This window comes from Equus caballus, chromosome 3 (assembly GCF_041296265.1).
Source record: "Equus caballus isolate H_3958 breed thoroughbred chromosome 3, TB-T2T, whole genome shotgun sequence".
Classification (NCBI taxonomy): Eukaryota; Metazoa; Chordata; class Mammalia; order Perissodactyla; family Equidae; genus Equus; species Equus caballus.
Genome location: NC_091686.1, coordinates 71,386,453 through 71,413,647, shown reverse-complemented (window position 1 = coordinate 71,413,647; position 27,195 = coordinate 71,386,453). Strand labels below are relative to the sequence as shown.

The 27,195-nt window shown below is 36.3% G+C and overlaps 1 pseudogene; it reads left to right on the top strand.

The window, feature by feature from the left end:
* Positions 1-2,785: 2,785 nt before the first annotated feature.
* On the top strand, positions 2,786-26,977 carry LOC100068076 (UDP-glucuronosyltransferase 2B17-like; annotated as a pseudogene).
* The last annotated feature ends 218 nt before the right edge of the window (positions 26,978-27,195 follow it).

The window sequence follows — 27,195 nt, the reverse complement described above, 5'->3', positions numbered from 1 at the left end:
TGCAGCGCCCTTTCTGGTGGCCTATTCTGTCCCTAGGGCTACCTGCTCTATAGCTAAATCCATAACTTTTCATGGGTTAGCCTGCTGGATGCTAATCTGATCCTATTGTTCACTGTGATCATTGTGCCCCCCTGAATTCTGATGCTTGAGCACCATTCCTTGGTCTCTTTCATTTTTGGATTTGATTCTGATCTATATCAGTGACCTCAATTTTATAATGACCAAAAAACCTGTCCCTCGGAGGATAGCCACACTGAGCTCTCCTTATAACTTTAGTAAAGAACCATCTGGTAGATTTTCCAGACTTACTTATCTATCTTAACATATCCACTGCTCAAAATCTTTTGATTCTTTCTCCCATATTTTGCCATGGCAATTCTTGAACATCAGGTCACTTTGTGTGGCACATCACTTTTCCAAGTTTCTATGGCATCTTAGTAGTTTTTTACTGCCATCTCCTGGAGTCTGAACACCGTGTATTAAATCCTATGTCCTGAGAGAGTGCTGCAAAATAAAACTATGCTTCATTATGCAACTGTATATTCTATTTTCCATAATCCAGTTGCTCAGCATACAGTTCCCTAAATAATCTTCCAGTTCTTGGTGTTAAATATTGATTAGATTGTTCAATTCTTTGCGTAATAATATCTTTCCCTCCTTGGTAGTCCAGGTTATTCCTGGGTGTATTACAATGTGACTCAACCCCCTAGTTATTGGCCTATGGCCAAGAAGGGAGGTAAGTGCATATACTGAGAGGGACACATGATGTCCTGTGGGTAGAAGATACCTCATCATTGGTTGAAGGTCATCCTCAAACAATGGAGAAGTGCTATCCCTTCACAGAGAGGAGTAGGCCACTTCTGGGGACTCAGAAGTTTCAGGGGAATCTGGAATTTCAAAATCATCATGTACAATAAACCATTTATTAGATGTCTTGGAATTCTGTTCTTTCTCAACTAGGGCACTAACCTTGGTAAGAGATCAGACTAGGTTGGGAATTTAGGTATAATTGGAAAAGTTTTATTTTTAAAATGATACAGAATTTATTAGGCCTTCTGTAATAGATGAGAATCTCTTTACATGCTGCCAAGGAGGCCTCTGTGGCTTTCACACTTAGCCTTAATTTGATGGTTAATAGCTGTCATTTTTCCATTATATTCTCCAAAACATGAATTCAGCAGAAGCAATCATTTAGTTCCATTTTCCTCGTAATTTCCACTTTTCTGATATTTATCAAATACCTGATATATCATAACTGCTAGTGCCTTTCTTTCCAACAGTTTATGATCCCAATTCACCATCACTGGTGCAGTCATAATAATTGCACAGTTACCACAGTTCTGAGGCTATTTGTGTCCCACCTACCACTAACGATAGAGTCCTCATTACAACTGGTAGTGAATGATAAGCGACAAAATCTGATCTCATTGTCTATTCTCTTATTTCACCCTTGGTATCCATTATCAAATGTTGAGTGCTCCCAAGAAGCAGACACTGAGCTGGAGATTAGTTTACAGAGAGATCATTAACGACTGCTCTTGGAAAGAAAATCTGTGAGTGTGAAGGGTAAGAAACAAGATTGGAAAGTGAAAAAAACTAGGGACATAATAAAGTTTCAGCATAGGTCTCAACCAACCCTCTGGGATATCTGAAGCTAAGATCACTTTTAAGTGTTGGCCCAAGTTTAAATGAGGAGACCAGGCATTGGATATGGGTTTCCCCAGGAAGGAGACAGCACTTTAGACTAGATAGATCTCTTCAGCAGAAGCACATCAAAAGATCCACCAAAAAGGGCATCGTCAAAATCCAAGGATATAGCAAGTCTGCTTGCAATGTTTTGCTAGAATCTATTTCCAAATTCTTTTTCAGAGAGAATCACCCATCATTTCAGGTCAACAGATTATTAATAGCATGAAAATAAATCTATCCCATGACATGCATCTCTCCTTTCCTACTCGTAATTTGATTAAGAATTCGTGGTAAAAGTTCTTTTAAAAATACAACTTACCTGGATTACAAAGGCATTCTACAAAGCAAAGCTCAAAAGCAGGTACTTTGAGGATACATACTTTCTAAGAGTAAGTTTCAAGGGAGGAAGAATAACATAAGGAATGTTGCAAATGTTCAGAAAAGAAAAAGATCATAATTTAAAGCAACATTTTCAAATAAAGAAAGTACAGTGGTACTTGACAATCTTGCATATTTGGATGAAAAGAGAAGAAGGGAAGGAGTATCTACACTCAGAAAAACAAACTCAAAGATAATGAAATAGCACTAATATGACAGATGGGAAAATATGGAGGAGGGAATTCAGACAGCCTACTTGAAAATGTCAAAATAAATCAGGAATAGATTTGTGTTGAGACAATGATGCTCTCTTGTCTGGAGAATTCCTATATGAAAGATAATGTCCTGTTAGCCTAGAGGCAGTAGAATTTATAATGATACTGGAGTTTATTATCCGTAGTCACAAGCACAAGATCATTTGGTCTTTTCTTTTCTTTTTCCTTTTCTTTTCTTTCGTTTTTTTGTGAGGAAGCCTGGCCCTGAGCTAGCATCTGTGTCAATCTTCCTCTATTTTATGTCGGATGCTGCCACAGCATGGCTTGACAAGCAGTGTTCAGTCTGCACTGGGGATCTGAACCTGAGAATTCCAGGCTGTAGAAGTGGAATGTGCAAACTTAACCACTACACCACTGGACAGTCCCACGAACTTTTCTGTATTTGCTTTCCAAATCCTCTATTGGAGTTATTTAATCATTGTGCAATTTACACGTACCAGTTATATTTTAACTACTTAATTGATTCTTTCCCACGTGTAAATGAGAGCCACATCAAAGTTACAAGAAGTTTATAAAGAAGGAATAAATTTTACCAGGATGTCTAAGAAATGGGCTTCTCTTCTTGCACTGTATTGTTATTTCAGCTGTGGATTCTGTGGAAAAGTGCTTGTGTGGCCAACGGAATACAGTCATTGGATCTACTTAACAACAATCTTGGATAAACTTGCTCAGAGGGGCCATGAAGTGACTGTGCTGGTATCTTCAGCTTCCATTCTTGTGGATCTCAGCAAACAATCTGCTCTTAAATTTGAAGTTTGTCCTATATCTTTTACCAAGAATGAACTTGATTCACATTTTATGAAATGGCTCAAGTTGTGGTTATACGAGTTACCAAAGTGTACATTGTGGGCATATGATTCAAAGATGCAAAAAACATATTATGAATATTCTGATACTGTTCAAAAGCTCTGTGAGGATTTAGTTTTGAACAAGAAACTGCAAAAATCCAAATTTGATGTTGTTCTTGGAGATGCCGTTGCTCCCTGTGGTGAGCTGCTGTCTGAACTACTTAAATTATTTTTGGTCTACACTCTTTGATTTACCACTGACGATACATATGAAAAACTCTGTGGAGGGCTTACATTACCTCCTTCCTATGTACCTGTTGTCATATCAGAACTTAGCAACAAAATGACATTTATGGAGAGGATAACAAATATGTTGCATTTTCTGTATTTCAACTTTGCATTTGAGACTTTTAACAAGAAGAAGAGGGGTAAGTTTTACAGTGAAGTATTAGGTAAGTCGGTGATTTATTTATTATATTTTCCCTACGGTAGGTGGAAAAAAACCTACTTTCTTGTGTGTTTTAGAGTGTGTGTGCGTGTGTGTGTATATACATATATATATATACGTATATATAATTAAAGAGAATTTCTATTTTCTTAGGTTTAGTGTCAAAATGGATATACGATAATTTCTCAGTCAAAATTTATCAATCATTCAAGAACTTGTGCAAATTATTCTAGAATTCCATAACACTGGAGCTGCAACTCTATTTGACATTGATCAACTATATTAATATTCTTAAAGCTTGTTTATTTAAAAAGCTACATATGTACTATGTTCTTCATAAATCATGTCTTTGTTATTTATTGCTGTGTAACCAATCATTCTAAAACAGCAACCATATTATTTGTTCATGATCCTGTGCACCAGCAATTTGAGCTGGACTCAGTAAATGTTTCTCTTTGGGTCTTCCTTGGCCCAAGAGCCAAACACTTTAGTTGTCTCCTCCCTGTGGCCCCTTGAACAGGCAAGCTTGTGCTTTTTCAGGTAGCAGAATTCCAGAAAAGTTTGAGTGAATGTTCTGGGACTAGCTTTGGAAGTCATGCAATGTCACTTTTGCCCCCTGCTATTGGTAAAATAGGTCTTGAGGCAAGTCCACATTCAAAGCATGGAGAAATAGCCTCAATCTCTTGATAGAAGAAGTTACGAAGAATAGGTTGCCATTTTTAATATACTACAGTAAGAAACTTCTTAAATTTATTTATAAAGCCAGGAGAAGTTCAGCCATGAGTAAATATATTTTACCAATCTGGTTCTAGTAAAAAGTTTACTTTATGTATAAGAACGTATGCCTGCTTTGTGAAAAATTTATGTTTCCTTGTCTTTGAAATTACATATTTCTATGAGCTCATAGCTAAGGTAACTTTCAGCTTTCAGAATCAAAGTCTCTGACATCTCTCTTCCAGTTTCAATTTTTCTATTATTACACCTGAACTGTTTCTTTGGTCTAATCATTTAATATCTCTATTAAGAGGAAAATTGCTTAATTGTGAATTTTTTTTTAATCTTTTTTCCATCATTTTACTTTTTTTTTTTTTAGGAAGCTTAGCCCTGAGTTAACATCTGCTGCCAATCCTCTTTTTGCTGAGGAAGACTGGCCCTGAGCTAACATCCATGGCCATTTTCCTCTGCTTTATATGTGGGACACCTACCTCAGCATGGCATGCCAAGCGGTGGGTGCCAAGTCCACACCCAGGATCCGAACCGGCGAACCCCAGGCCGCAGAAGTGGAAGGTGCAAACTTAACAGCTGAGCCGCTGGGCCTGCCCCTGCTAAGTTATGAATAAGCTATCCCTGAGCATTATCTAGTATTACGCCTCCCTTCTCAATGAATTAAAAATCATCTGCTAAGTAAACCTAAAACTTTTTTGATTATTTTAGCATTATCCATGTCTGTTTTCTGATCTACAGTTATACTTTCACTTGATTTAAAAAATAAAGCAAACTATAGGGGTCTAGTATATTTTTCTTATCTGAAATATTTCTAAAGATGATTTGGTAAGCACATTCATTCAATAACAAACATTTACTGAGCTTTTGCTATGATTTTTGCCTCCAGGAGGGAGAAGGAAATCAGTAAACATTTACTGAGAATTACTCTCTTCCAGGAAATCTTCTAAGTCCTTCATATTTATTAACTCATAGACAATACATATAGAAATAATTTCATAGGTGCTATTATTCTCCTCATTTTACAGAATGGAAACCGTAGTACAGAAGTTCAGGTAAGTTACCTAAATTCTCAGTGGAAAAAAAATGTTGGGGATGGGATTAAAACACAGCCGTCTGTCCCCTGGGCCTAATTCCTTTGCATATTGCATTAAATGATAGAACAGAGAGTCTCAATTCAAAACTCCACATATTGTGCTAAGCGCCAAGTATATTACAATACAGAAGACCAAGAAACTTAGTTTTTCTTGATCTGGGAGATATTTTTAACAGACACATTTCATTGCCAGAAGGTATCTTTCAACTAGCCAAACTTTGTGTTGCCAACAGGGGCGCTCCCTCATCAGCATTTACTCCTCTATATAAAGTAGCTTTTTGTTGGGCCCTATGGTAAAACCTGAAAACTTAGAAAACATATCCCTTTCAAATGGAACTTAACCATCCTTAACATAAATGTAATAATTATTATCAATAGATAAGAAGGTATGTAAGTTTAATTTAAGATTACAGGGGAAATAAAGATCTGAGTCACAAAAACATTAACCTTTGACTATATAAATATTGTATAAGGGTGCAGTGACTTAGAGAATAAAACCAAAAACCAAAATCTCAAATACAAATCTACTGAAAATTAATCAAGGATCATAGGTCACAGAAAATAAACTCCTAAATGAGATCCCAGAGCAAGAGTATGCAAAGTACTGTAAAGGAAAACAAGGATTGAATGGGAAACGATCAAAGCAGAAAGCTGGTTGTTGAGTCAGGTGGGAGGGAGGCAAGGTTTGCTCACAATAAAAGACTAAACAAACAATCCAAAGACCAAAGTTTCTGACATTAATCTGGTAAAAAGTAATCAGGAATCATAGGTCATAGAAAATAAGCTCTTAGATGAGATTCCATAGTCAGAGCATGCACAGTAATGTGAAGGAAAACAAGGATCAAATGGCAAACAATCAAAATAGAAAGCTGGGTGGTCAATTGTGTGAGTGGGTTCATGTGTCTGTGGTTGTAAGACCAAGCAAATAATACAAAGCCACAAAGAAGCTCAGGGAACATTTTAGGTAAATAAGGGGATGCAGGTACAAAAGGTTGAAGCAAATAAACTTATACAACAAAGTCAGTTTTCCATCCTGGCTTTCCAGAACTTTTATGTCATTCCTTGAACAGGCACCCATGACAACAATGCTGATTTATTTAGGCATAGAAACCGACAAAGGACATCCCTTGGCCAAGTCATAATCTTTTATTTATTTATTTTTTTTTGAGGAAGATTAGCCCTGAGCTAACATCCATGCCATCTTCCTCTACTTTATATGTGGGATGCCTGCCACAGCATGGCTTGCCAAGTGGTAGGTAGGTCCACATCCTGGATCTGAACTGGTGAACCCTGGGCCAATGAAGCAGAACATGCGCACTTAACTGCTGCATCACCAGGCCAGCCCCCAAGTCATAAAACTTAAAAGGGAGAATTTTCAACTTTTTTCCCCTGAATCTCTCTGACCACCGATTCAGGGCTTGGTCATACTTAGTTTAGTTTTTCCAGTATTTATAATTCTTCTGTAGGCTGGAGACTCAAATTAGGTAGGGGAAATTACTTGATAGACTGAATGATGGGACAGCACTCAGGTCCCATTCTTTCCTTATAGTTGTCAAGCAACCTTCCCTTTAAGTTAAATCGTGATAATCTATCCATGTAAGAATGTTTCAAGTTTCCTCAGAAATAAAAAATAAATGACATGGAGATGGAAGTGAAAGACATCATTTCATAGCATATCTCACTCATCATGCACTTTCCTGATCACAGATGGTCTGGGACTTTGGTCCTGCAATAAGCTTTCTTCTGCAAAATATACAAGGAAAAAAGAGTCTTTAAGCTGTGGAAAGGAAGACTTGTTTCCCGGTGTGATCTGTGTCATCAGAGAGAACTCTTAAGCCACCAGGGTTTCTCTGCTTACATTTCCCCATACCCCTAAAGGATATACAGCTTCCCATGTGTAACCTGATTATTCTCTGGTGAAACGAGACCAGATTGAGACAAGCGTGAACGATGCAAATCCTCACGCTGCAGATTCATATTTAATGTGGAAGATCATTATGATATTTAGAAAACCATTTCTTATTCAACCAACTTACTGCAATCTTGGGGATTTCTTCACTTCAATGAGCAGCAAAGTGGATTCTTAGCTGAGCCCTTGTCCCATGTGAAACCCTGTCACGTGGACCTTTCCCAGAGACTGAGAATCATGAGTTAGCAAAGAAAATAAAACATGTTTAAAGCATGGGATTCAGTAAAACTATCACAAATATCATAAAAGAGATACAAACCTAATGCCATGAAGATGGAAAATGAGATGATGATCATTTAGAACTTAATATTCATCATATATGCTTAAACAACCTACAGGGAAATATCGACTTAGAAATACAATGTATCAGTTACCTTGAATTTGTAATACATAAAAGAGAAATGAATCTTTAATGAATATTTGAACTTAGAAAGGGTGCAGAGGTGAAAGTATATTAACTATTAAGTCTGTCACTTACATGGTTTTCTTTCCACTTTTTTTGTTGTTTAAATGTTTGTTCAAATTTTAAATCACTGGCATATTTTGAAAATCTTGACCTACAGAAACCTGAGTCTTTACTCCTATGTTTTCTAAGAAAAAATGGATACAAATTCACCGATATATACATATTTTTCCTTCTCTATTTTCTTTCTCAGGAAGACCCAGTGCATTGTGTGAACTGATGGGGAAAACTGATATTTGGCTAATCCAAACCTATTGGGATTTTGAATTTCCTTGTCCACTCTTACCTAATTTTGAATATGTTGGAGGACTACAGTGCAAACCTGCCAAACCCTTGCCTAAGGTAAAACTTGCTATCTTGAAAAGAGCTTTTCTTTCCCAATCCAGATGATGTTGTCTTATAGATAAGACATGGGGTAATACATAAAATTTCTTCATGCCATTCTTTCACATATTATGTGTTTCATGTTTAATTATCAATGAAGATTCTAGGTTACATAACAGTTGTTACAAGGATGAGAGACATGCATGATCATGTGGATATAGACACTATAAAACATTATTTTGCTGTCCAATACATAAGAAAGGATAATTTTTTCAACAAATGAATATTCTATGTCTACTAGATGCCAAATTGTATACCATGCACTGAAGAAGAAGTGAATGAGACAGACACAGTTACCCCCCATGGGGAGCTTATAGGCTAGTTGGTCAGAAAGACTATAAAAGTCAATAATATACAATTATTTACATCAACAATAAATCATATTAAGAGTAAGATCGAGGTGGTGTGGGAGCTCTTGTCATATTGTATTCAAGTAAACTGCAGTCAGGTATTAAAAGAATCAAATTATGATAATGTTATATTCAAAGTGAAAATATGTGCCAGTATTCCAAGGCTGTGGGATCTGGTGCTTTAATGCATGACGTTACGGTAGTCAGCAAATACACAAAGGTCCTGATCCTGTCAGGAATACTTTTCCTATAAAATATGGATGTAAAAGAAAAAAGGAGGAAAAGAAAAAAAAAGATTTTACTTACTTATCTCACTGAATTGTATGAAAATGCAAAATTTTAAAACATTCTTTATTGTTTGAAGATTACGTATTTTTAAATTTGCCTGCTCACTAAAATTTATTTGTAACTCCAAAATCTGTACTTGCAGTGCTTTCATAACATTCAAGGATATGCACAGAGCAGCAAAAACTCTATTCACCTATAGGTATGTTCCCAGTTGAGGTCACACAAGGTGATGCTCTGTCTTGCTGTAGGCTCTCATACTGTAAACAAGTGTCCCTTTCCCAGTGTATTTAATGTCACATTTTTTGCATTATAGTGCTTTTTTTTGGTGATTGCTTTGTTTAGAATGGTCCCCAAGGATAATACTGAAGGGCTTCCTGGTGTTCCTCAGAGGGAGAAAGATGACAATGACATGACTTAGGGGATAAACGTGTTTGTTACATAAGCTTCATTCACTTCCATGAGTATAGTTGTTGGCTATGAGCTCAATGCTAATGAGTCAAGAATATAATTTATTATTTCCTTATAGTTTGTTTATTTTTGTTTTTATTAGCTTATAACATTATATAAATTTCAGGTGTACATCCTAATATATTTTGAATTCTGTGTAGTTTACATCATGTTCACCACTCAAAGACTAATTACAGTCCATCACCACACACATGTTCCTAATCACCTCTTGCCCTCCTCCCTCCCCGCTTCCCCCCTGGTAACCACTAGTCCAATCTCTGTTGCTATGTGTTTGCTTGTCATTGTTTTTATCTTCTACATATGAGTGACATCATAAGGTATTTGACTTTCTCCCTCTGGCTTATTTCACTCAGCATAATACCCTCAGGGTCCATCCATGTTGTCACAAATGGGCAGATTTCATCATTTCTTATAGCTGAGTAGTATTCCATTGTGTATATATATCACATCTTCTTTATCCACTTGTCCCTTGATGGGCATCTAGGTTGCTTCCAAGTCTTTTCTATTGTGAATAATGCTGGGATGAACAAAGGGGTGCATGTATCTTTATGCATTTGTGTTTTCAAGTTCTTTGGATAAATACCCAGCAGTGGAATATCTGGATCATATGGTAGCTCTATTCTTAATTTTCTGAGGCAACTCTGTACTGTTTTCCAGTGTGGCTGCACCAGTTTGCACTCCCAACAGCAGTGTACGAGAGTTCCCTTCTCTCCACATCCTTTCCAACACCTATTGTTTCCTTTCTTGTTAATTATAGCCATTCTGACTGGAGTGAGGTGATGTCTCATTGTAGTTTTGATTTGCATTTCCCTGGTAGTTAATGATGTTGAGCATCTTTCCATATACCAGTTGACCATCTGTATACCCTCTTTGAGGAAATCTATGTTCAAATCTTTTGCCTATTTTTTAACTGAGTGGTTAGTTTTTTTAAATTTGAGATGTATGAGTTCTTTGTATATTTTGGATATTAACCCCTTATGTGATAGATGGTTTGCAAATATCTTCTCCCAGTTGTTAAGTTTTCTCATTTTATTGATGGTTTCTTTTGTTACACACAAGCTTTTTAGTTTGATGTAGTCCTATTTGTTTATTTTTTCTATTGTTTCCCTTGCCTGGTCAGACATGGTATTCGAAAAAATGCTGCTAAGACCAATGCTGAAAAGTGTATTGCCTATGTTTTCTTCTAGAAGTTTCATGGTTTCAGATCTTACATTAAAGTCTGTAATCCATTTTGAGTTGATTTTTGTGCCTGGAGTAAGATAATGGTCTACTTTCATTCTTTTGCATGTGGCTGGCCAGTTTTCCCAACACCATTAATTGAAGAGACTCTCCTTTCTCCACCATATGCTCTTGGCTCCCTTGTCGATAATTAGCTGTCTATATATGTGTGGGTTGATTTTGGGGTTCTCGATTCTGTTTCATTGATCTGTGTGTCTGTTTTTGTGCCAGTACAATGCTGTTTTGGTTACTATAGCTTTGTAGTATATTTTGAAATCAGGGAATGTGATAACCCAAGCTTTGTTCTTTTTTCTTATGATTCCTTTGACTATTCAGGCTATTCTGTTGTTCCATATAAGTTGAAGGTTTCTTTGTTATATTTCTGTGAAAAGCATTGTTGGAATTTTGATAGAGAGTGCATTGAATCTATAGATAACTTTAGGGAGTGCGTTGAACCTATAGACTGCTTTAGGAAGTATGGACATTTTAGCTATGTTAATTCTTCCAATCCAAGAGCACGGAACACCTTTCCATTTCTTTGTGTCTTATTCAATTTCTTTCAACAATGTTTTATAGTTTTCAGTGTACAGATCTTTCACCTCTTTGGTTAAGTCTATTCCTAGGTATTTTATTCTTTTTGTTGCAGTTGTAAATGGGAATGTATTCTTAATTTCTCTTTCTGCTACTTCATTGTTAGTGTATACAAACGCAACCAATTTTTGTATGTTGATTTTGTATCCTGTGACATGACTGTATTCATTTATTATTTCTAAGTTTTTTAGTGGACTCTTTAGGGTTTTGAACATATACAAGCCTATCTTCAAATAGTGATAGTTTCACTTCTTTTCCAATTTGGATCACTTTTCTTTCTTTCCCTTGCCTGATTGCTCTGTCTGGTACTTCCAATACTATGTTAAATAAAAGTGGTGAAAGTGAGTATCCTTGTCTGTTTCCTGTTCTTATATGGATAGCTTTCAGTTTTTCTGCATTGAGAATGATATTGACTGTTGGTTTGTCATATATAGATTTTATTATGTTGAGAAATTTTCCTTCTATACCCATTTTATTTAGAGTTTTTATCATAAATGGATGCTGTATCTTGTCAAATGCTTTCTCTGCATCTATTGGGATGATCATGTGATTTTATTCTTCATTTTGTTAATGTGATGTATCACATTGATTGATTTGTGGATGTTGAACCATCTCTGCATCCCTGGAATAAAACCCACTTGACCATAGTATATGATCTTTTTAATGTATTATTGTATTCGATTTGCTACTGTTTTGTTGAGAATTTTTGCATCAATGTTTGTCAGTGATATTGGCCTGTAATTTTCTCTTTTTCTGTTGTTTTTGTCTGGTTTTGGTATCAGGATAATGTTGGCTTCGTAGAAGAGTTAGGAAGCCTCTCCTCCTCTTCAATTTTTTGGAATAGTTTGAGAAGGATAGGTATTAAGTCTTCTTTGAATGTTTCCTAGAATTCACCAGGGAAGCCATCTGGTCCTGGACTTTTACTTTTTCAGAGGTTTTGGATTACTGTTTCTATCTTCCTGCTGGTCATCGGTCTATTCAAGTTCTACACTTCTTCTTGATCCAGTTTTGGAAGGTTGTGTGATTCTAAGAATTTATCCATTTCTTCTAGATTATCCAGTTTGTTGACGTATAGCTTTTCCTAGTATTCTCTTATAGTCGTTTGTATTTCTAAGGTGTCCATTGTAATTTCTCCTTTTCCATTTCTGATTTTATTTATTTGAGGTTTCTCACTTTTGTTCTTGGTGAGTCTAGCTAAGGGTTTGGCAGTAATGTTTAGTTTATGTTTTCAAAGAACCAGCTCTTGGTTTCTTTGATTTTTTCTATTGATTTTTCAGTCTTATTTTCATTTATTTCTGCTCTGCTTTTCATTAATTTCTGCTCTGCTTTTCATTATTTCCTTCCTTATGCTGATTTTGGGCTTTGTTTGTTCTTCTTTTTTCAGTTCCTTTAAGTGCACTCTTAGATTGTTCATTTGGGATTCTTCTTGTTGTTGAGGTAAACTTGAATTGCTATAAACTTCCCTCTTAGAACTGCTTTTTCCATACACATAGATTTTGCCATGTCATATTTTTATTTTCATTTGTCTCCAGGTATTTTTTGATTTCTCTTTGATTTCTTCATTGACCCAATAATTGTTCAGTAGCATTTTGTTTACTTTCCATATATTTTTGGCTTTTCTGATTTTCTTCCTCTAGTAGATTTCTAGTTTCATAGTTTTGTGGTCAGAAAAGATGCTTGATATTATCTCAGTCTCCTTAAATTTTTTGAGACTTATTTTGTGGCCTAATATTTGATTGATCCGGGAGAATGCTACATGTGCAATTGAAAATAATGTGTATTCTCTGGTTTTTACATGGAATGTTCTATATACATCTACTAAATCCTTCTGGTCAAATGTATCATTTAAGGCCAATGTTTCCTTATTGAACTTCTGTTAGGATGACCTATCCATTCAGGTAAGTAGAGTGTTAAAGTCCCCTACTCTTATTTTGTTACTGTCTATTTCTCTTTTTATGTCTGTTAATATTTTCTTTACATATTTAGGTTTTCCTATGTTGGGTGCATAGATATTTACAATTGTTAAGTCCTCTTCTTGGATGTTCCTTTTATCATTATGTAATGCCCTTCTTTACCTCTTGTTTCAGTTTTTATTTCAAAGTCTTTTTGTCTGATATAAGTACTGCTACCTCAACTGTCTTTTCTTTGCCATTTGCATTGAGTATCTTTTTTCCATCCCTTCACTTTTAGGTTGTCAATGTCTTTGGTCTGAAGTGTGTCTCTTGTATGCAGCACATATATAGGTCTTGCTTTTGACCAGTTGGCCACTGTATGCCTTTTGATTGGAGCACGAAATCTATTGACATTTAAGGTAGCTATTGATAAATATGCATTTAATGCCATTTTGTTACTTTTTTTCTGGCTGTTTTAGTAGTTCTTCTCTTTTCCTTTCTTCTTCTCTTGCTCTCTTCCCTTGTGTTTTGATGGCTTTCTTTATTAAAACGTTTGATTTCCTTTCTCTTACTCATTTGAGTATTTAGTATAGATTCTTGTTTGTGATTACTATGAGGTCCAGATAGAATATTCTATGTATATAGCAATCTATTACGAGTTGATAGTCTCTTTAGTTTGACCTCTTGCTAAACGTCTTATTCTTTCACACTCTCCTCCTACATTTTGTGTTTTGAAATCATATCTATTTTTGGTCTTCTCTCTCCCACTTAAATACTTTTAGTATTTCTAGTAGACCTGGTTTCTTGGTGATAAGCTCCTTTAATTTTTGCTTGTCTGGGAAACTCTTTATCTCTCCTTCCATTCTGAATGATAAGCTTTTCCGGGTAGAGTATTCTTGTCTGTAAGTTTTTTTCCTTTCAGCACTTTAAGTATATCATGCCACTCTCTTCTAGGCTGTAGAGTTTCTGCTGAGAAGCCAGCTGATAGTCTCATGGGGTTTCCTTTGTATGTCACTTGTTGCCTTTCTCTTGCAGCTTTTAGGATTCTTTCTTTATCTTTAATTTTGGACATCTTAATTATAATGTGTCTTGGTGTGGGCATTTTGAGTTTATCTTGTTTGGTGCTCTCTGTGCTTCCTGGGCTTGGATGTCTGTTTCCTTCCTTAGGGTAAGAAAATTTTCAGCTATTATTTCTTCAGATATATTCTCTGCCCCTTTTTCTCTCTTATCCTCCTGGACACCTATATTACAAATGTTAGTGTGCTTGATATTGTCCCAGATTTCCCTTAGACTGTTCTTGTTCTTTCTAATTCGTTTTTCTTTTATCTTTTCAGCTTGGGTGATTTCCTGTAGTCTTTCATCTGGCTTGCTGATCTGTTCTTCTGTATTATCTACTCTGCTATTGAGTCCCTCTAGTGATGTATTCTTCATTTCTGATTGGTTCTTTTCTACATTTTCCACTTCTTTGTTGATGTTGTCGCTGTGTTCATCCAGTCTTCTCCCAAGATCAGTGAGCACCCTTATGAGTTTTTGTTTGAACTCTTTGTCAAGTAGATTGCCTATTTGTGCTTCATTGAGTTCTTTTTCTGGAGTTTTGTCCTGGTTTCTTGCTCGAAATGTGTTCCTTTGCCTCCTCGTTTTTCCTGTTTCTCTATGCTTATATCTATGTGTTAGATGGGTCAGCTATGTCTCTTGATTTAGAGATGTGGCCTTATGTCAGAAACACTTTTTGAGGCCCAGCAGTGTGCTTCCCTCTCATCACCAGTAAAATGCTCCATGAGTGACCCCTGTGTGGGCTATGTGTGTCCTTCTGCTGCAGAAAGTTTGCTCTCACTGCAAGTATGCAGAGAGTCTAGGATTTCCTGCACTGTTTGACAGTTTGTAAATAGGGCTGGGGAGCCACGGCACTATTGGCTAAAAGGTCTAATAGCACATTCCTGTTACATTTTTTCATTTTAAGTGAGTAGGCACCCAGTGTTGCTGCTTGCTAGACAATGGGACATACAATTGCTATAGGCCTTAGACCTGCAAGGCTCTTGTCAGCTCTCTTAGGATTGCAGCTGATTGGGGCTTGGCCCAGACATGGAAGAACCCAATTGTTTCAGGCTTTAGCATGTGGTTTCAATCCCCTTTGTGGCTGTTTGTGAAGCAGAGGTCGTTTGCTACTGATAAGCACCAACCCCCTCATAGGTTCACACACACCTTCAGCACAGTCCTGTCCCATGTACACTTCCCGACCCCTTGAAGCATAGCCAGTCACCCCACTGCAGAGGCCCCACACTTTGCCTGCTCCTCGCACAGGCCCTGCCCCAGAGAGGCAGACATACCTGCCTGCAGAGGATCCAGGCACCCAATCTATGCAGGCTGACAAATAGCCTGAGGGCTTGCTGTTGGGTAGTCCCAGTCCCTATGGCAGGCTGCCTGCCCTGGCAGAGCTGGATGAAATCGGTGCCTTAGTGAGTGTGGCAGATCCCTGGGCTAAGAGGCCAGGGGAAGAACGCCAATGGCATCTGTCAGCATTTGTGTCAGTATGCCTGTACAAAGTCACAACAATGGCTGCCACCAATGTCTCTGCCTCCCGAGAGGTTTCACTTCTCACTGAGATGTGCCCGAAACTGTTGGGTGAGTCCCTTTTCACCAAAGGACTGTCCACCTTTCTTTCTGATGTTTTTAGGCTGCTTTCTGAGAAGGGTAAGTTAGTGCATGGGCCCTTTATTAGCTAAGTTTTTCTACTTTTGTCAGATAGCTTTTCTGGAGGTATTCCTCATTGTAGTTAATAACCAGTAAAGCCAGGTATTATGACACTTGTCTCTGTTGTGCTGGGTCTGAAGTATGCTTATAGTGTTAACACACACTTGCTCTGGTCCCTGCTCCTCCAGGGAAGGCTTCCTACCTTAAGGTTGCTCTCACCTGGCAGTCAAGCTCTGTGGCTCACAAAGGTGGCTTTTTTCTTTCCAGAAGAATTTTTCTGCATCTTCTGCCTCAGTCAGGACTGTCCCTTGTGGTGGGGGTTCTTTTTATCCAGTTTTCAGTTCCCTCTCAAGGGTAATTTTTCCAAGAATAGTTGAACCTGGTTCTGTTCATGGGAGGAGGTGAGTTCAGAGTCCACCTACATCACCATCTTGATGAGATCAAACAATATATATTAAATATGGTGCCTTTAATCAGAAACACACATGAAAGAAGGCTGTGAGTTGATCAGATGGTAAAAATGTTGTAACAAGAAGCTTGCAGGAAACTAACCTTGTGTTCACTGATGGCAATGATTCAGTATTTGCTAATACCATGTTTGCAGCAACTTCATAAAACAAAACTGCCTAGAATAATAAGAATCAACTAAATATGTAAAGCCCTTACACAGTGCCAGGAATATAGTACTTAATAGATATTAACCATTGTGATTTCAGTTTTACTAGTGACTCTTTTAACTGAAGAAATTCATTTTAGAAAACAAAGTGAGCAGATGAAACTGTTAAAATCTATTTGAAACTTTACACAACCTCACCAGTATCTAGACTGGAGGGACTCCTTCTGAGATATGTATATGTATATATATGAGTGTATACTGGCAAACCTCTGAAATCATTTCCAAAGATATTTCTGAATGCTTTCTAGCATTTGATCTCATCATACATGAGATCAAATAACTTCATATCACAAAACAGAGCAGAGATCATTGTACCATGATAACAGTTTGTTGAAATCAGCCTTTCTCTGGAATTAGCTATAGTGGGCATTAAAAATCATTCAGTGGAGTATAAACTGGATTAGATATAATTCTATTTCAAAGTTTTAAATGGCCTAATCTCACAAGATGGCTTGAAAACAAATATATTAAGTAAGATATTAGAGAGGAAATGCCTGATTTAATATTAACCTGTACAACATGCCACAGATTTAGAAATATAAATGATGGTTTTCAATCATTTTGCGACATGGATCTCAATTAGTTCATATACACACTGATTAAATATGTTACCCATTAAATCACACTCTCAAGGAGTAAAAACCCATGAAATAAATAGTTTACAAGCAAAATTGGTCACATTCATTAGCAGTCATGTCTTTAGTTCCCTTGAAATATCTGGGCCAGGATAAGATAGACACAAACTTGTACCCAGGCTGAAGAACTCTATATAAAAATAATGTTAATGCATGTCATTGCACTTTCATTAGGACTTTGAATGAAAATTGGAAGAAACAAACTGCAGGAAGTTTTGGAAAGCTATTTCCTTAATATGAGATGAAATTAGTACAACACACCCAATATTAGCAGAGCATGTGCCAGAAAAAAAAGGATATGAGACTTTATGAAAGGGAAAATTATTTCATAAATACATAAATCTTCCAGTCAGTTAATGAAATATCACCAGAAAAACAATTAATAGATCAGAGTCTTAGCGGAGGCTCAAATTTAGGGATCCGTTATGTAGTGGGAATCTGAAACTCCAGGAAACTTTGTGGCTAATAAATTGAAGGTCTTATTTATGTACGTAAAGCTGACTTAACAAAAGCACTTTCCTTCTTATACCAAAGCAAGCATATATAACCGCATAATCAGGCCACATTACATGTAGCCTTCATCATCACGAAAGCCTACACCAAAAGAGACTTCCTGAAAAACTGCCAAGATGAAAAGTGTAGCAATTCAGTAACAAATATATTGGACATAGAATGACATACAAATTCATGAAGTCTAGTTGCAAATGGTCTTTCACTTTATTCAAGGAATTCTGATAGGAATTTAGATTCTTTGAATTCTTTAGTCATCTGTTGCTTCCTCAAAGAACACCAAAAACAAAGCAAAACTGTTGATCAATCGAAGCTAGGTTTATTTGACTTATTACAGGAAGGGGAAACAACACCTTCCAGACTGGGTTTTATTATTGTTCCAGAAAAAGGAAGTCAAGATAATTCCGAGGTGTTGGGGCCTGGGTTGGTGATACATGGACGGCTTTGTAAAGTAAGCAGTTGGTTGTAAGTGAGCAAAGTTTATGATGTAACTTTGGATTGCTGGACAAAGGTAGGTGAGGTGTTGATTCTTATCTTGGTAAGCAAGCTATGTGTTTTAATGAGTAAACTAATTTAGTTGGGCACAATCATGTAATCCTGGGGCAAATAACCAAGATACTGTTGCTAGGTCTCAGTAACGTTTGACACAGAATTAGAAAAAAAATGTCTCGCCCTGGTGACGTTTAATGCATGGAATAGAAATTATATGGTTTTTAGTACTCACATAAGAAAATTAAACCTATGTTGCCATAGTGGGAAAGGTTCTCAAAGGACACTTCCTCTGTATTGTAATCACTTGCTGGGAATTGATAAAAAAAAGAACCATATTTGCCTAGAAATCAGTGATATACATTTGGGAAAGAAATTGGATTTCATATCACACATCTCCTTCTAAAAGGATTTAATGGTTTAGCATGTTAGAAGATGAGACTATTCTAAGAATTCTACTCTGTTTAGGAATGTATGTATTCATTTCCTTCAAGCAAACTAAAAAAAAGAACAAATGAAATAAAAAAATCTCTCTGCACTGATGCCCTTTCATATTACCATGAACTATCTCTTTTCAGGAAATTGAAGAGTTTGTGCAGAGCTCTGGAGAAGACGGCATTGTAGCATTTAGTTTATGGTCAATGGTCCAAAACCTTCCAGAAGAAAAGGCTAACATGATTGCATCGGCCCTTGCTCAGATTCCACAGAAGGTCTGATAAGTTGCATTTATGCTGAACAAGTACTTGAGTAAGTCTCTTTACAATCTGTAGAGTGGGTTCATTAAAATGGTTACTAGAAAGGAGTAAAAATTTCATAATGCAATTAGATCAAAATGAACTTGTATCTCTGTTTTTATTTGAAGTCAAATTCTAAAATAGTGCAGAGAGGACACATTTGCTTAAATATTCCACTTTAAGTTTCATTATGCTCTCTGAGATATTTATATATTAGAGACTCTGTGTAAGGTTTTGCTCCTATTATGATAATAGTATGCCGGTAACACAGCAAGAATGCCCAAATTTTACCCCACAAATCAAAGCTTCTCCAAAAACATCTCCTCAGAGATTATGAAGTTATGAGCATCAGAGAGGCATCAAATCATAATTCAATTGGTAGCTGCATAAACACTCAATAGTCAAAGTAGAATTTTCTAAAAGGTTGAGTTGGAGAATAAAGATTCAGACCCTTCCTCCTGTTCCTGCTCCCCCTTCTCCTAAGATAAATACAGTATATATCTTAAAACTAACCTTATGTGAAAGAACAAGAGAGAAGCCTGGCCCTCCTGATTCCCCTTGGCATTGAATAGTGGGGATAGATTAAAGAGCAGGCCCAGAGGGCCAGGCTTTGTCTCCTGTTAAAGCAGAAAGGGCAATAGGAAGGAAGGGACACAGGCTCTGACTTTAAGTCCTCTTATTCCAGCCCATTAAAAACTTGGTCTAATCCAAATACTGTTCTGACAAACTGGATGATCAACTGCTTTCTCAAAGGTGGGGGGAAAGAGAGAGGCAAAAACTGGGAAAGCATGCGCAGTCAGGTTTAACATAGAGATAAATCCAGAAGTGCTCCCTCCTGTAAAATCCTATAGTTATTTTAATGAAACTACAAGATCCATCTGAGCTCTCTCACTAGTTGTGGACTACTTTCCACCTTCAGGCATGATCTAAACTGGCCCCTAACAATCCACAATATTTTTATCGCAGAGAGCCTGAGATCAGGCTGACTGCCATGACAGGTAATAGACAGCCACCTGCTATTCTTTTAAAAAGTTGCCCCACTAACCTAGGATTCCTTGGGATTTCATCTCACTTAGAAGTGAGAATTTCAGTATCAGTCACTATGTCTGGTTGCAGCATCTTTGATACATGAGGCATTCTAAATTAGTGTTTTCTATTTTATAAAATGCAAGTAGATCTCTTAACATCATAAGCTGCTAATTTGCCTATTTTAGCTTATTATGGTCAATGAAAATTAAAGACCTTTTAAAAAAATTTTATCCCTTGTCCTATTATTAATTCTGCAGTTCCTACTTTTGTAAAAAAAAAAAAATATGTAAAACTATGGATGGATAAGTCCATTGTTAATCCCTTTCTGGGGGAAAAAACTGAAATAAGGCCTTGGAAGATTCCTACTTCAAAGATTATAGCAAGCAATGTTCTTGCAATACGTAATCTAAATTATTTGATATTCCCTCTATAGAAGAAGGGACTTTAACCCTCTGTCCTAAGTAGAATGAAGTATGATATTGCTGACGATATAAAATAGAAAGGTATAACTTTCCATCAAAATGCTTTATGGAGAAAGTGAACATAAGCAAATCCTCATGTATTCTGCTCAGAAAATGCTAAGCAAGCAAAGCCTTTCCTAGATTAAAACCACAAGTTTCTTATATGAGATAGTCACTTGAAATAAAATTGCAGAAATTGCAGTTAATGTTGTGTTTACACTAAAGTCCTGAGTTATTCCTTAAAGCTTTTAATGTTAAAATGTCATTTACAAACTAATTTCCCTCAGCTCTTTATAACTAATAATAGTGAATAATAAACTAATAATTTGTAGCAAACTCTACAGAAAGATAGTTGATAAATAGGTACCCAGATTTTTGGTACTTTGATTTTTTAAACTATTTGATAGCACTCATATGTTAACATTTCCGGGCAAAAATATCCAAATTTGTTAATGGGAGGGAGCTGGAAAAGACTCCTTGCTAGATTTTAATTTCAAAAATACTCTATGCTTATGTGATCTTTCTCATGGTGTAGAGCATTTTCTTCATCTTAATAGGTTGTTTGGAGATTCAGTGGAAAGAAACCAGGTACCTTAGGACGCAATACTCAACTCTTCAATTGGATCCCACAGAATGATCTTCTTGGTAAGACTGTGGCAAACAAATAAAATCCTACTGAGAGGAAATATCAAGAAAAACAATGGAATACCAGTGTAATGCAACATTTGGTTTTGAAAACTTCAACAATCATGTGCTAATTCTCTCTCAACCATAAATTTTCTATTGCTTCTTGATAGGTCTTATCAGCTCCATGCTCTTCTACTCCAGTCTATCTTTCTCATTGATGTTGTAATGCATTTCCTAAAAAATATAAGAAAACATTACTCCTTTCCTATGGACTTTCAGTGACTCACACTGCCTACAAAATAAAGTACACCCAATAGGACACAAAACACCTTGTGTTCAACTCATTCATCATTTGTCCTTTATGTCCAAACACTTCCTGAGATTCTCCACACATTTTCAGATTGGATCCCTCTCTATACAATTGAGACAATGTTTCTTCACCGCCATGATTTTGAATACAAAGTTCTTTGAATCTTCATTCACTTCCACACTTGCCTATGGGACAAACAACTCTACACTAACATCTCCTTCAATGTAACCCTTTTTCTCTTTTCCTTAGACAGACTTCCTTTGGAAATCCACAAATGTTTATACGATCCCATGAGCATAGTAATCCTGTGCAGAAAATGCTGCCTTCTTTACTGGCTTATACTGTCAATTTCTATTTTTACCCGTGGGACTCAGAATTTACTGTTTTCTTTGATCTCTTTCTTACATCATCCAAAAACCAAAGCTTTTGTCACTCACGGTGGTGGCAATGCACCTATGAAGCCATTTACCATTGGATTCCCATGGTGGCCTCCCCATGTTTGTTGATCAACCTGATAACATTGCTCACATGGTGGCCAAGGGAGCAGCTGTTAGATTGGACTTGAACACAATGTCAAGTACAGATTTGCTCAATGCATTGAAGACTGTCATTAATGACCCTTCATGAGTATAGCATTTTTTTTTAACCAAGCAGTATTTATAGATAGGTTCTCTTTTCAGTAGTGAATATATATATATGTCCTATTATTAAGAGGCTAATTTTAAATAATTAAAATGGCATAACCAATCTAAAATTCACTTTTACATTCAAGCAGTCAGTTATTTCAAAATTTCATTTTAATTCTATAGATTTAATGAGTAACCAATTAGTTCAACAATTTTCTAAGCAAAAAAAAATTTAAGTTATATAGCTTATTGTAAGAGGCACACATTTTTAAAAATGTGACTGGGGGACAACCCTGTGGCTGAATGGTTAAGTTTGAGTGCTCTGCTGCAGCAGCCTACAGTTTCACTGGTTCAAATCCTGGGCACGGACATGGCACCACTCATCGGGCCATGCTGAGGTGGTATCCCACATAGCACAACTAGAAGGACCCACAACTAAGAATATACAACTATGTACTGGGGGTTTTGGGGAGAAAAAGGAAAAAAATACAATCTTTAAAAAAAAAATGTGACTGAATCCACAGAAGGAAAAACTGATGAATGTGAAAAAATATCTGGAAATATTTCAATTAATTACTTAAAAGTTTTAAAACTATAGAAATATTCCCCTAATTTTTTATTAATATAATTATTTTAATACGTTATAAAAGGAGATAAAATTTACTTAACATAAAGTTGTCCTCTTTAAACTGTAAAATTCAAGTATATTCATTATGTTTGCAGAGTTATGAAACCTTCCCTACATCATTATAATCTAATTTTAGAACTTTTTCATCACACCAAAAAGAAAGGTTATACTCCTTAGTCAGTCTCCATGACTTCATACCCCTAGGTAAGATAGATAGATGATAGATAGATAGATTGATTGATAGATAGATAGATAGATAAACTGGAAGTACACATTTTTCAAAATCATATGTGGGGGTCAGCCCGGTGGTGCAGTGGTTAAGTGTGCACGTTCAGCGTCAGTGGCCCGGGGTTCACCAGTTCGGATCCTGAGTGTGGACATGGCACCACGTGGCAAGCCATGCTGTGGTAGGCATCCCACATATAAAGGAGAGGAAGATGGGCATGGATGCTAGCTCAAGGCCAGCCTTCCTCAGAAAAAAGAGAAAGATTGGCAAATGTTAGCTCAGGGCTAATCTTCCTCAGGAGAAAAAAAAAAAGCATATGTAATAAAATATCAGAATTGGCCATATGTTTGTCCATAAAGCAAGACTCAGAAAATCTGAAAAGACTGAACTCATACAAAGTAAATTGTCTGGTCGCAGTGGAATTTGGTTAGAAATCATCAAAAAATTGTTAATCTAAATTTTGGAAATTAAGCAATTTTATTCTAATAATTCAGAGTCAATGAAAAAAGCATAATGGAAATTTTAACACATCTAAAAAAATGATCAGGAAAATTAAAGGTATCAAGGTTTGTGGAATGCAACAAAGGTTATACCCAAATGGAATTTTGGACCTTAAAATTCACATGTATGCCAAAGGTAAAAAGTCTAATAAACAATGATCTTAGCTTCTATTTCAAGATCTGAGGAAAACAACAGCAAATTAAACCAATGTATAGGGAAGAAATGAATACAATAGGAAAATGAATCAATATAATACAAATGTACAATGAGGACGATCAATGAGTCCAAAACCTGGCTCTTTAAATAGACCAACAAAATTTATAAAATCCTGGCAACTTAGATCAACAAAGAAATAAAGCAGGTACAAATTACCAATATCAAGAATAAAGAAATGACATTAATCTAGAGCTATTGGACATTAAAATTTCTCCTAACAGTGTATTAGGTGCAACTATATGAACAGAATTCTATATAATGAACAAAATATTATAAAACACAATTGTACAAAAAAATCACCCCAGGACAAATTGAAAATTTGATTTGCCTCATATCCATTAAAGAAACTAGGGGCCAGTTCAGTGGCATAGTAGTTAAGTTTGTGCACTCTGGTTTGGTGGCCCATAGTTTGCAGGTTCCGATCCTGGGCATGGACCTAGCACCACTTGTCAAGCCACCCTGTGGTAGCATCCTACATAAAATAGAGGAAGATTGGCACAGAAGTTAGCTCAGCAATAATCTTCATTAAGCAAAAAAAAGAAAAACTAGGAAAATTGGCAACAGATTTTAGCTCAGAGCCAATCTTCCTGACAAAAAAAAGAGAAAAGAAATTGAATGTTTGTTAAAGCTATTAAAACTTTCAATTTAGTCTTTGTTAAAACTTCCAACACAGGAAACTCCTAGCCCAGATGCCTTCACCTGTGAATACTTCCAAATACTTAAGAAAGAAATATCACCAAGTTTACGTAAACTCTTCTAGATAATGTCAAACATATTTAATACTTTTCAAGTCATTTTCTGAGGCCTATAAAAATAAGACAAGGACATTACAGGAAAAGAAAATTTGAAAAAAATTCCTTTCTGAAATCAAATATTGGGTCACTAAATAGAGTACATTTAAAGAAGAATAAAACATCGTGACCAAATTAGGTTTAGGTTTATTCCAGGATTGAAAGTTTGCTGAAATGTTTGAAAAATCAATCAATATAATACAATAAATTGTCAACATGAAAGAGAAAAATATCATAACCATTTCAATGGTTAAAGAAATTTTTGATAAAAGTCAACATCTGTTCATCATATTCAAAAAGACCCAACCTTTTGCAAACTAGAAAGAAACTTCCTTAATCTGATAATGATTATCTAAAAGGAAACCTACAATGAATATTATATCACTGGCAAAAAATATACAGCTTTATGCTCTTAATTAGTCCTCAGGGAAATGTAAATTAGAACCTCCTATTAATTCATCAGAAGAGCTAAACTTTAGAAAGACTGATACAACCAAGTCTTTGACAAGGATGTGGAGAAATAGGAACTCTCGTGTACTACTGGTTGGAAGATGAATTAATAAAAAACTTTAAAAAACTGTTTAGTAATATCAATGAGACCCAAACATACATGCACTATTCTCTCAGAAATTCCAGTCCTAGATATATGACTAACAAAAATGTATAGGGGCCAGCCCCGAGGCCAAGTGGTTAAGTTTGCGCGCTCTGCCTTGGCAGCCCAGGGTTTTGCAAATTTGGATCCTGGGCACAGACATGGCACTGTTCATCAAGCCATTCTGAGGCAGTGTGTCACACAGCACAAACAGAAGGACCTACAACTAGAATATACAACTATGTACTGGGGGCCTTTGGAGAGAAGAAGAAGAAAGAAGGAAAAAAAGAGATTGGCAACAGATGTTAGCTCAGGCACAAATCTTTAAAAAGAAAAAAGTATAAGTATGCAAACCAAAAGACATATACAAGAATTATAACTGCATTAGTCGTAATAGACAGAAAACTGTTAACAGCCCAAATATCTGTTGATCAAAGAATGAATAAATAATTTATGGTATTGTCACTCAAAGGAATACTATACAACAATGGAATTAACCAATGATTGCTACATAAAAGACAGACACGAATGAGTAGACACTATATGATTCCAGTATATACATGAGCAAAACTACTCTGGGACATTAGAAATCATGCTAGTGTTTAATTTGGGGAAGATAGCAGTGGCTGAAAGTGCCCACAAGGAGGAAGTGATTCTCGGGAGCTTATGATTGTCTAATTGATGATCTGGAGAGCAGTTAGATTAGTGTTTTACCTTGTCATAATTTTCTAGCTAATTTTGAATTTGGAGCTGCTTACTTAGGAAATCTGCAGCTTTCATATGTTTCATACTTAAATGTTTATTTTAGAATATATAACATGTTTAAAAATATCTACATGGTAGAAAGCACAATTCGCAAAAAACAATAGAAGAAATGCCCATGAGTGCTGTCAGCATGTGGCCAGGAAAAGCCTCCCTGAGATGGAACTCTGAGCCAAAGACTTCCCTCGAAAGGGAGAAGCAAGGCTTGGGGTGTTGCAGGGAAGAGTGCTCCAGCGGAGGGACAGAGGGGACACAAAGTGCAAAGGCACTGGGGTGGGAAAACTTTGGGCAGCTTCAGTGAACAGCTAGAAGGCCAATGAGTCTACAACAGAGTGTGCATGGGACAAAGTGATAGGAGAAGAGGGAGCCAGGGCTCTGTCCATGGAGGTCCTGAGGTCCAAAGAAGAGATTTAGAGTTTATTCAGAATGAGATGAGAAGCCAGGCTGAAATTCTGAGCAGGGAGGTGTAATAGGCTGACATGTGTTTGAAAAGAATCATTCTGGTTACACGATGGAAAATAGACAGTATAAGTAGAAGAGTAAAAACACAGGGACTAGTGAAGAGGCATTTCATCCTCCAAGACACTGGTCTCCTTGAAAAATTAAAAAAGCATCATGCTAAAATTGCATTTCCGCCCTCTGCCTTACAGCGCTTGGAATGGCTTGTATCATTTTTTCCGCTAGAAAAGATACAATTTTCTCACCTGCCCTTCCTTTTTTACTTTTTAAAATATTTTTCAATTGGAAAATTCCAATTTAAAAGCCAAACTTTCTATGCGATCCAAATAAAGATTTACTAACTTCTGCAATCCTATAGCATTTATTTTGAATAATATGTACGACACTTTTCAAAAATCTTTAATGGGATTGGTATGCTTAGACAAACAAACTTCCTTTCAATGTTGCTATCTTTGTGTTTCTCCTTTAGATATAAAGAGAATGCTATGAAATTATCAAGAATTCACCATGATCAGCCAGTGAAGCCTCTAGATCGAGCAGTCTTCTGGATCAAGTTTGTCATGCGCCCCAAAGGAGCCAAACATCTTCGGGTTGCAGCCCATGACCTCACCTATTTCCAGCACCACTCTTTGGATGTGATTGGGTTCCTGCTGGCCTGTGTGGCAACTGCTATATTTGTCATCTCAAAAGGCTGTCTGTTTTGTTGCTAGAAGTTTACTAAAACAGCAAAGAAGAAAAAAAGGGCCAAGCTGTATCCTTGACCTAAAGCTGGTATGCTTCCAGTTTATTCCAGCAAGAAGTTGTGATGTAAAGGTCCCTTCCTCGTATATCCAAATGACTTCAAAATTTAGCTTCTCTGGAAATTTGTTTTCAATGGATTTAATACACATTTAAGAGTTAGAAATATTTCATGCTAAGAGAAAGAAAACGGGGGGAAATAAAAATCAAATAAACCTATCTGGGTTTATATTGAAATTTACAGTTCTAATTCACAATTTATACCAAAAAAATTTATTGAGCCTAACTGTGTTTCTAACTTTGTGCACGGAAACAAGAACATAAGGTGTCTACTCACAGTACCAGTAATATTTTACAAATATTCAGAGTATTTTCACTTCATGTGGGTACAGAAATGTGTAGCTTTATCTTTTGCTGAAGAAATGATTCAACAATTAGAATTGTGTAGAAAGACTCACCCTTTCATTTCCTTTT